We start from the raw sequence: 7578 nt of genomic DNA, 5'->3' as shown, positions 1-7578 counted from the left end.
AATTAGTCCAAGATGAGTTTGCAGGCAAGGGAATCCCAATTAACGATACACCCTTATTCCCATGCTGTGGCAGATGGGTGCATACCCAACAGTTCGTCTTATTAGTTACTTGAGAAATTGTTTGTATTAAGGTCAGGTGTAAGTTCTCATCCCAAGTTGCCCACCCCAAATCCGAGAACCGCACCCCTGCAATCATTAGGATCTGGAAAACCGTAATTTTGTTGGTCCAATTGGAGTGGTGGTCCATATCCTCGCCGGGGCCTTCTTCACCCTTGAATTGTGGATCCAAGCTGCTTGCTTCTTAATCTTAATGGCGGTGTGTGTTGTCAGTAATACTTGGTATGCTCCCATCCACTTTCCTTCCATTTTTCCTGCACGGGTTGTCCTGAAAAAGTCTTTATATATATATAATCCCCGAGCTTAAAGGGGTGGATTGGTTGATCCAACCCTCTAGCCCTGGTCCCTAAAACAAATGTATGTACTTTATTTAATTGTTTCTGAAGTTCAGTTATATAAGCATATAAATATTCTGATCCTAACTGCGTTAGGTCCTCTCCACTAAATAGAAATTGCTATGGCCTTCCATATAAGATTTTGAAGGGACTCAAATTTCCTTTTATTCTAGGTTTAACTCTAATTCCAAGTAATGCTAAAGGGAGGGATTGAGGCCATGACAAATTAGCTTCTTATCCAATTTTAGCTATTTATTGTTTAATTAAATGGTTCATTTTTTCTACCTGTCCACTTGCCTGTGGTCTATAAGGAGTATGCAGTTGCCAATCTATCTTTAGAATCTTACTTATCTGGTCTACCACTTGTGCACAAAAATGTGAAACTCTATCAGAAGACATTGCTACTAGAATCCCAAAGCATGGTATTATTTCATTTAACAAGACTTTAACCACTTCTCTTGCTTTGTTTGTTCGACAGGGAAAGGCTTCAGGCCTTCCTGAAAACGTGTCAGTCAGAACCAGTAAATAATGATACCCCCCTTTTCTAGGGAGTTCTGAAAAATCAATTTGCCACTGTTGCCCCGAATAATTTCCTTTACCGATTATTCCAAATTTTATTCTATCCTTGGTATTGTGTAAGCAAATGCTACATTGTTGAGTTACTTGTTTTATCATATCGTCCCACTAATGTCTGACTCAGGCTCTTATGCAGTGTGCCAGCTCCCCAATGCGTTTTATTGTGTTCTGTAAGAACTATGGGCCATGTCAAACTAGAGGGTATTACTATGGGGTTATCTTTTAAATATACTCATCCATCTGGTTTCATTTTACCTTTCAAATCTTCAATTAATTTTAAGTCTTCTTTTGTATAATTTGGATATAGTTTGGATTTTACCGTCTGGTATCAAAGACAATGCCTTCACCTCAGTTATTTCAGCTGCCTGCTTAGCCTCTGCCAATCGATTTTCCAATTTCAAAATCGCTGTTCCCCTTTTGGTGTCCCTGACAATGCATGATAGCTACCTTTTCTGGTTGTTTTACAGCCTCTAACAATTTTAAAATTTCTTCAGCATACTTTGTGTTTTCACTGAGCGGTCAGCAATCCATGTTCTTTCCAAATTGCTCCATGAGCATGTACCACGCCGAATGTATATTTAGAATCTGTCCAAATATTTACCCTTTTTCCCGCTGCCAGTTCCAATGCTCTCGTGAGAGCAACTATCTCCGCCTTTTGAGCTGATGTTCCAGGGGGTAAAGGCTTAGACTCGATTACCTGCTGAGTAGTTGTTATAGCATATCCAGCTTTACGTTGTCTTTGCGTAACAAAACTGCTCCCATCCGTGAACCAAGTTTCTTCCGCGTCTTCCATGGGCTCCTCCTTAAGGTCTGGTCGGCTGGAATACACAGTCTCTAGAGTTTCTAAACAATCGTGAATCACAGCTTGTGCCGGAGCATCACTAAGAAAAGAGGCTAGATTCACAATATGAATTATCACAATTTCCACGTCGTCCTGTTCTACCAATATTGCTTGATATTTCAAAATCATCAATTCTTGTTTAAGTTGTTTAAAGACTTTTTGTGCTTCTCCAGTCCAGACTAACTTTGACTGGTTAATCTTTATCAATTCACATAGAGGCTTTACCAATAGTCCATAATTATAAATCCAAAGGCGACACCAACCTGTCATTCCTAAAAAGCTTTGTAGCTCCTTTACCATTTGAGGTTCTGGAGTCCGGCAAATGACTTCCTTATGTTCAGTTCCTAGTTCTCGTTGTCCTTCCGAAATGTCAAATCCCAGATAGGTCACACTTTGTTGAGCCAGCTGGACTTTCTGTCAAGAGACTTGATATCCATTTAAACCCAGAAAATTAAGACGACTTATAGTCCATTGAATCCAACTCCCTTTAGTCTCGGTAGCTATTAAGAGATCATCTACATATTGTAACAAAGCACCTTCAGTGTCCGGAGGCATCCATGTTTCGAGTTCCCTTGCTAATTGGTTTCCAAAAATAGTGGGGCTATTCTTGAATCCTTGAGGTAGTAATGTCCACGTAAGCTGCGTCTTTCTGCCTGAATCGGGATTTTCCCATTCAAAGGCGAATAGGTTTTGGCTTTCTGTGGCTAAGCCTAGGCAGAAGAAGGCATCTTTTAAATCCAGTACGGTAAACCAGACTTGACTATTCTTTAATTTAGTCAGCAAAGTATAAGGGTTTGCCACTACTGGATGTATATCCTCAGTGATTTTATTTATGGCCCTCAAATCCTGAACTAGCCTATAGCTTTTTCATCTGCCTTTTTAATTGGCAATATGGGTGCATTGTATTCTGATTCGCATTCAATCAATAATCCATACTGTAAAAATTTATTAATTATCTCTTTAATTCCTTTCCTATCTTCTATCCTCAAAGGATATTACTTAACCTTAACGGGTTTCTCTCCTGGCTTTAATTTAATAATTATTAAGGTCACATTTTTAGCTCTTCCAGGGACTTCGGTAGCCCAAACTCCTGGACATACTTGATCTGTGATCTCTAAAGGTATTTCACTTTTAGGGTCAGTTTGTATTAGTGCCAAGCTTAACACATTTATTAGTTGTTCTTCTCCTGTTCTTAATTCCATTTTCCCTTTTTCAAAGACAATTTCTGCTCCTACTTGCTCTAATAAATCTCTACCTAAGAGTGCCCATGAGGAGCTAGGCATAGATAAAAATCTGTGTATGCCCCATTGTTTCCCTAATTTGTACTTCAAAGGTTCACAAAAATAAGCCTTTTCGGTTACACCTTGTCCTGGTTTCAGTTAGAACAGAGTTAATTTTCTTCCTAGTAGCTGGGAGAATGCTATGTTTTGGCTTAGGATGAGAAGAGTGCTGATAACACCCCGATGTTTCAATTGTTGCAGAGCAATGCTTATAGCAAGCCAAGGACATCTCAGCTTCTTGCTCTGTCCTGCCAACAGGCAGGCTGGGGGTGCAGTAAGAGCTGGGAGGGGACAGACCCAGGACAGGTGACCCAAACTAGCCAAAGGGGTATTCCATAGCATCTGACGTCAGGCTAAACAATACATAGGGGTGGCTAGCCAGGGGGAGGGGGCCGGACTGCTCGGGGTTAGGCTGGGCATCGGTCAGCGGGTGGTGAGCAATTGCATTGTGCATCACTTGTTTGTACACATTATTAGTAGTGGTACTATTATCATCATTGTATTATTATTATTGTTATTATTATTATTATTATTATTAATTATTATTATTATTATTATTATTATTTTGTCTTATTAAACTGTCTTTATCTCAACTCACAGGCTTCACTTTCCATTTCTCTCCCCCGTCCCAGAGAGGGAGGGGGAGGGGGAGCGAACAGCTGCGTGGTGTTTAGCTGCCGGCCGGGTTAAACCATGACACACCTTTTACCCTAACATAATAATTCTGTGAAGGCATTAATGCTTGATTTAGAACTGAATACGTTGCCCCATAGCAATAAGAAATTTCACTTCCATTCCTCCCCTAGCTTCATTATAACCAGTGGAGGATCCGCTAGGGTAGATTCCCCAGGTCCCCGTTATTCCTGTTGAAATCAGGGGTTGATTACCCTAGGAAAAGGCTAGTCAATTTGTCCTCCAAAGCCAGGTCCAAACCGTTTTGTTTTATTTATTTATTTATTTATTTATTTTCATTACATTTCAGAGTTGGTCCAAAAATTCCATAGGGCTTTCTTTTAGACCTTGTTGGAAGCATATTCTCAATTCCCAATTCATCCAGGTTTTAGTATTTACTTAACCGTTCATGATTTTCAGGATGATTCGGGTCTTAGTGGGGGTCGGTCAGGGGAATGCAATTGTCCACAGTTCCCTGAACGGTCCCATCAGCAATCTGAGCTCGCACATGAACTCAGGTTGTTTTAAGAGTGTACCTCTTTTCTGTTTCTGTGACAACTCTCTCGGACCGATCATGGTCCCTTTGCCCTAAAGGGCTAACACCCATGATTTTAAGATCTCTGCCTCGGGCAGAGGCAGAACTATTAACATTCCTACATCCTCTTTCCCTGCTCATTCAACTTCAAACACCTTTAACACTTTCAACAACCCTTTTAACACTTCCTTTATCTTTCTCCAGCCTGTACTTCTCTAATGCCAACATCAAAGGTTCAGTCAGGGGCCAACTTAATTCCCTACCTTTTCCCACCAAGATGCTGAAACATCAGTATACAACATTTCATCCTGTTCTGCTTCTCAAAAAACAACATTAACTGTAGCAAAATATTATAGTTTAAAGTTCCATTTAGGGGCCACTTTTCTCCACATTCCAGCTTATAAAGCGGCCACCACTGATTACGATATTTTATCAATGTTTTCCTGTTCACACTTCCACCGGCAGATCCTCCAATATCCTTCCAGTGACTTAAAACACATCCTAACACACTTTTCTTTAAAATTTCACTGCTTGTTTGCCCCCCCCAGTTTCCAGTTTACACTTTCAGAATACACATGTTACTTACAAAAGCGTATCACAAAACGTATCACTCACAAAAATACGGGCACGCAATATCTTTCAGTAGCGATGTCACAAAACTACTATTACCAGCAATATTGCCAAAATCACAGTAACAATAGTCAGAGTCAAATTCCACATGCGATAAGTCAGAAAACCGAACTGTGTAACACCGTAACGATATCTTTCTTATAACAATGCCACGAACCTACTATTACCACCAGGAAAATAGCCAAAATCGCAGTAACAATAACCAGAGTTAAATACCATACTCCATGAGTCAGAAAACCGAAATAGACAACACAATTCCAGATGGACCTTAAAGCGAGCTCCTTCCTTAAGGTCCCCAAACATGTACTTATGGTGCTAACCACAAAGTATATACCAAACACTGCCTCGCAGAAGATCACCTTCTGACTTACAGACAGTTCCAGATGACCGGTCTACCAGAAAACCAAACCAGAATAAAGAATATACTCACTTACAATGATGGGGTCCTTGTCTGCCTCCGCAGTGATCCGGTGAGTCGAGGAGTCCCTCCGGGAAATCCCGGGGGTACCCTAGGGAGTCCTGTTCCCAGCAGGTCCTGCAGTCCGGCAGAGAGGTTGTCCCATCTGGGTCGCCAAATCGATTCAAAGATCGAAGCCGAAATTCCTTTAAGTGGTATATTCTTTATTGCAGCGCTGGATGCACGGGGGATCTCTCCACCTATCGTGCATACCCAAAGCAGAAAGCAGTCTTGAATTTATACAATCAATCTATCAATATTCTACAAGCACCTATACATATGCATTACCTATCCCCGCCTTCCCTCGCTTCTCATGCTAATTAGCCTTTTGGCACCTTGCGCCTGCGCAGAGCCTTCCAAGAATTGTGGGCAGGGGTCTTTGGGACGTGGGCAGGGGTCTTTGGGAGGAAGACCCCGAGTCTTCCTCACAGTGTACTTTTCACCTTTGGTCAGGAATCTGCTGAATTGGCATGTTTCTTAATTGCAAGAGCTGGTTGTTGCCAATTCTCCCGTTTGTTGTATCTTTATAATGAATTCCAATGTCCAGTTTCGAGAGTTATAGTCCTTACATTCGTTTCTCTGTCCGCCTGCCGCTTCCTTATCATGAGTTCCAGTGTCTTGTTTCGAGATATACAGTCCTTGTCTGGGGATTGTCCTTGCCTCCCCAGTACCTCCTTAATCAATCCCCCCTTTTCTTTTCCCATGCAAATTCTTTTGCATCAGATACTTTCTTTATTTACAGTAACACAACAAAGCAGGCATCTAAACAACATGCACACAAATATTCCTAACACTACTAATACGATTAGAGCAATGAATACTTGTTTCAACCATTGGAAATTGGGCAACCAGGAGGTTAACTTAGTCCATAGTTCACTAAAACTCCAGGAAAGATCATCTTTACTGATCTCATGTAGGATCCTGGTCTGCTTCCATATTTCTTCCAGGTCGGTAGAGATCCTTCCACTCTGATCTACATACATACAACAACTTGTGTTTATTACTGTACAGACTCCCCCTTGAGTGGCCAGTAACAAGTCTAGGGCCATCCGATTTTGTAACACTACCTGTGATAAACTAGATATCTCTTCTTGTTGAGCCTTTATAGCATCCAGAATTTTGTTTTCTAACTTCTCTATAATTGCAGAAATATTAACTATTGCCTTTTCCAATTCACTCACTCCTAACCATGGGATAAACCATCGCACAAAACTATGAAAAGGGGTGTGTCTCTCTACCAATGGATTGTTAATTTTTCATCTGATTCTCCGGATATGATTTCTCAAGTAACCTCGAGGCACTACATCATGTACTGTCATATTGGGGACTACCGCTCCAAGAGTGCAAGTTCCCTTCCAATTCTCAGGCAAGACCTTACGGGCTGTATCATTGCATAGCCAATACCACCCTTTTCCTTCTGGAACCGTCCAGCTGGTTGAATTTGCCCAGCCGCTAGTCGTACTAATATCAATTGTTCAATTACAAGATGTCTGATTTCCCACATAAGTAGTATCCGTATTCATACAATGCTGTTTTCCTATACCCTTAGGCGGGTTACACCTTTGTACACACACATAATAGGATTCTAACGGCAAGAAGCTACTCACTTCTAGTTCCAAAACTGCTTAATATTTTCGACCCCAAGATGTGTTTTCCCACAAATTAGTCCAAGATGAGTTTGCAGGCAAGGGAATCCCAATTAACGATACACCCTTATTCCCATGCTGTGGCAGATGGGTGCATACCCAACAGTTCGTCTTATTAGTTACTTGAGAAATTGTTTGTATTAAGGTCAGGTGTAAGTTCTCATCCCAAGTTGCCCACCCCAAATCCGAGAACCGCACCCCTGCAATCATTAGGATCTGGAAAACCGTAATTTTGTTGGTCCAATTGGAGTGGTGGTCCATATCCTCGCCGGGGCCTTCTTCACCCTTGAATTGTGGATCCAAGCTGCTTGCTTCTTAATCTTAATGGCGGTGTGTGTTGTCAGTAATACTTGGTATGCTCCCATCCACTTTCCTTCCATTTTTCCTGCACGGGTTGTCCTGAAAAAGTCTTTATATATATATAATCCCCGAGCTTAAAGGGGTGGATTGGTTGATCCAACCCTCTAGCCCTGGTCCCTAAAACAAATG

Source organism: Aythya ferina, assembly GCF_964211825.1.
Source record: "Aythya ferina genome assembly, contig: HAP1_SCAFFOLD_155, whole genome shotgun sequence".
NCBI classification, from domain to species: Eukaryota; Metazoa; Chordata; class Aves; order Anseriformes; family Anatidae; genus Aythya; species Aythya ferina.
The sequence above is the reverse complement of the archived record's forward strand: the minus strand, read 5'-3'. Positions refer to the sequence as shown.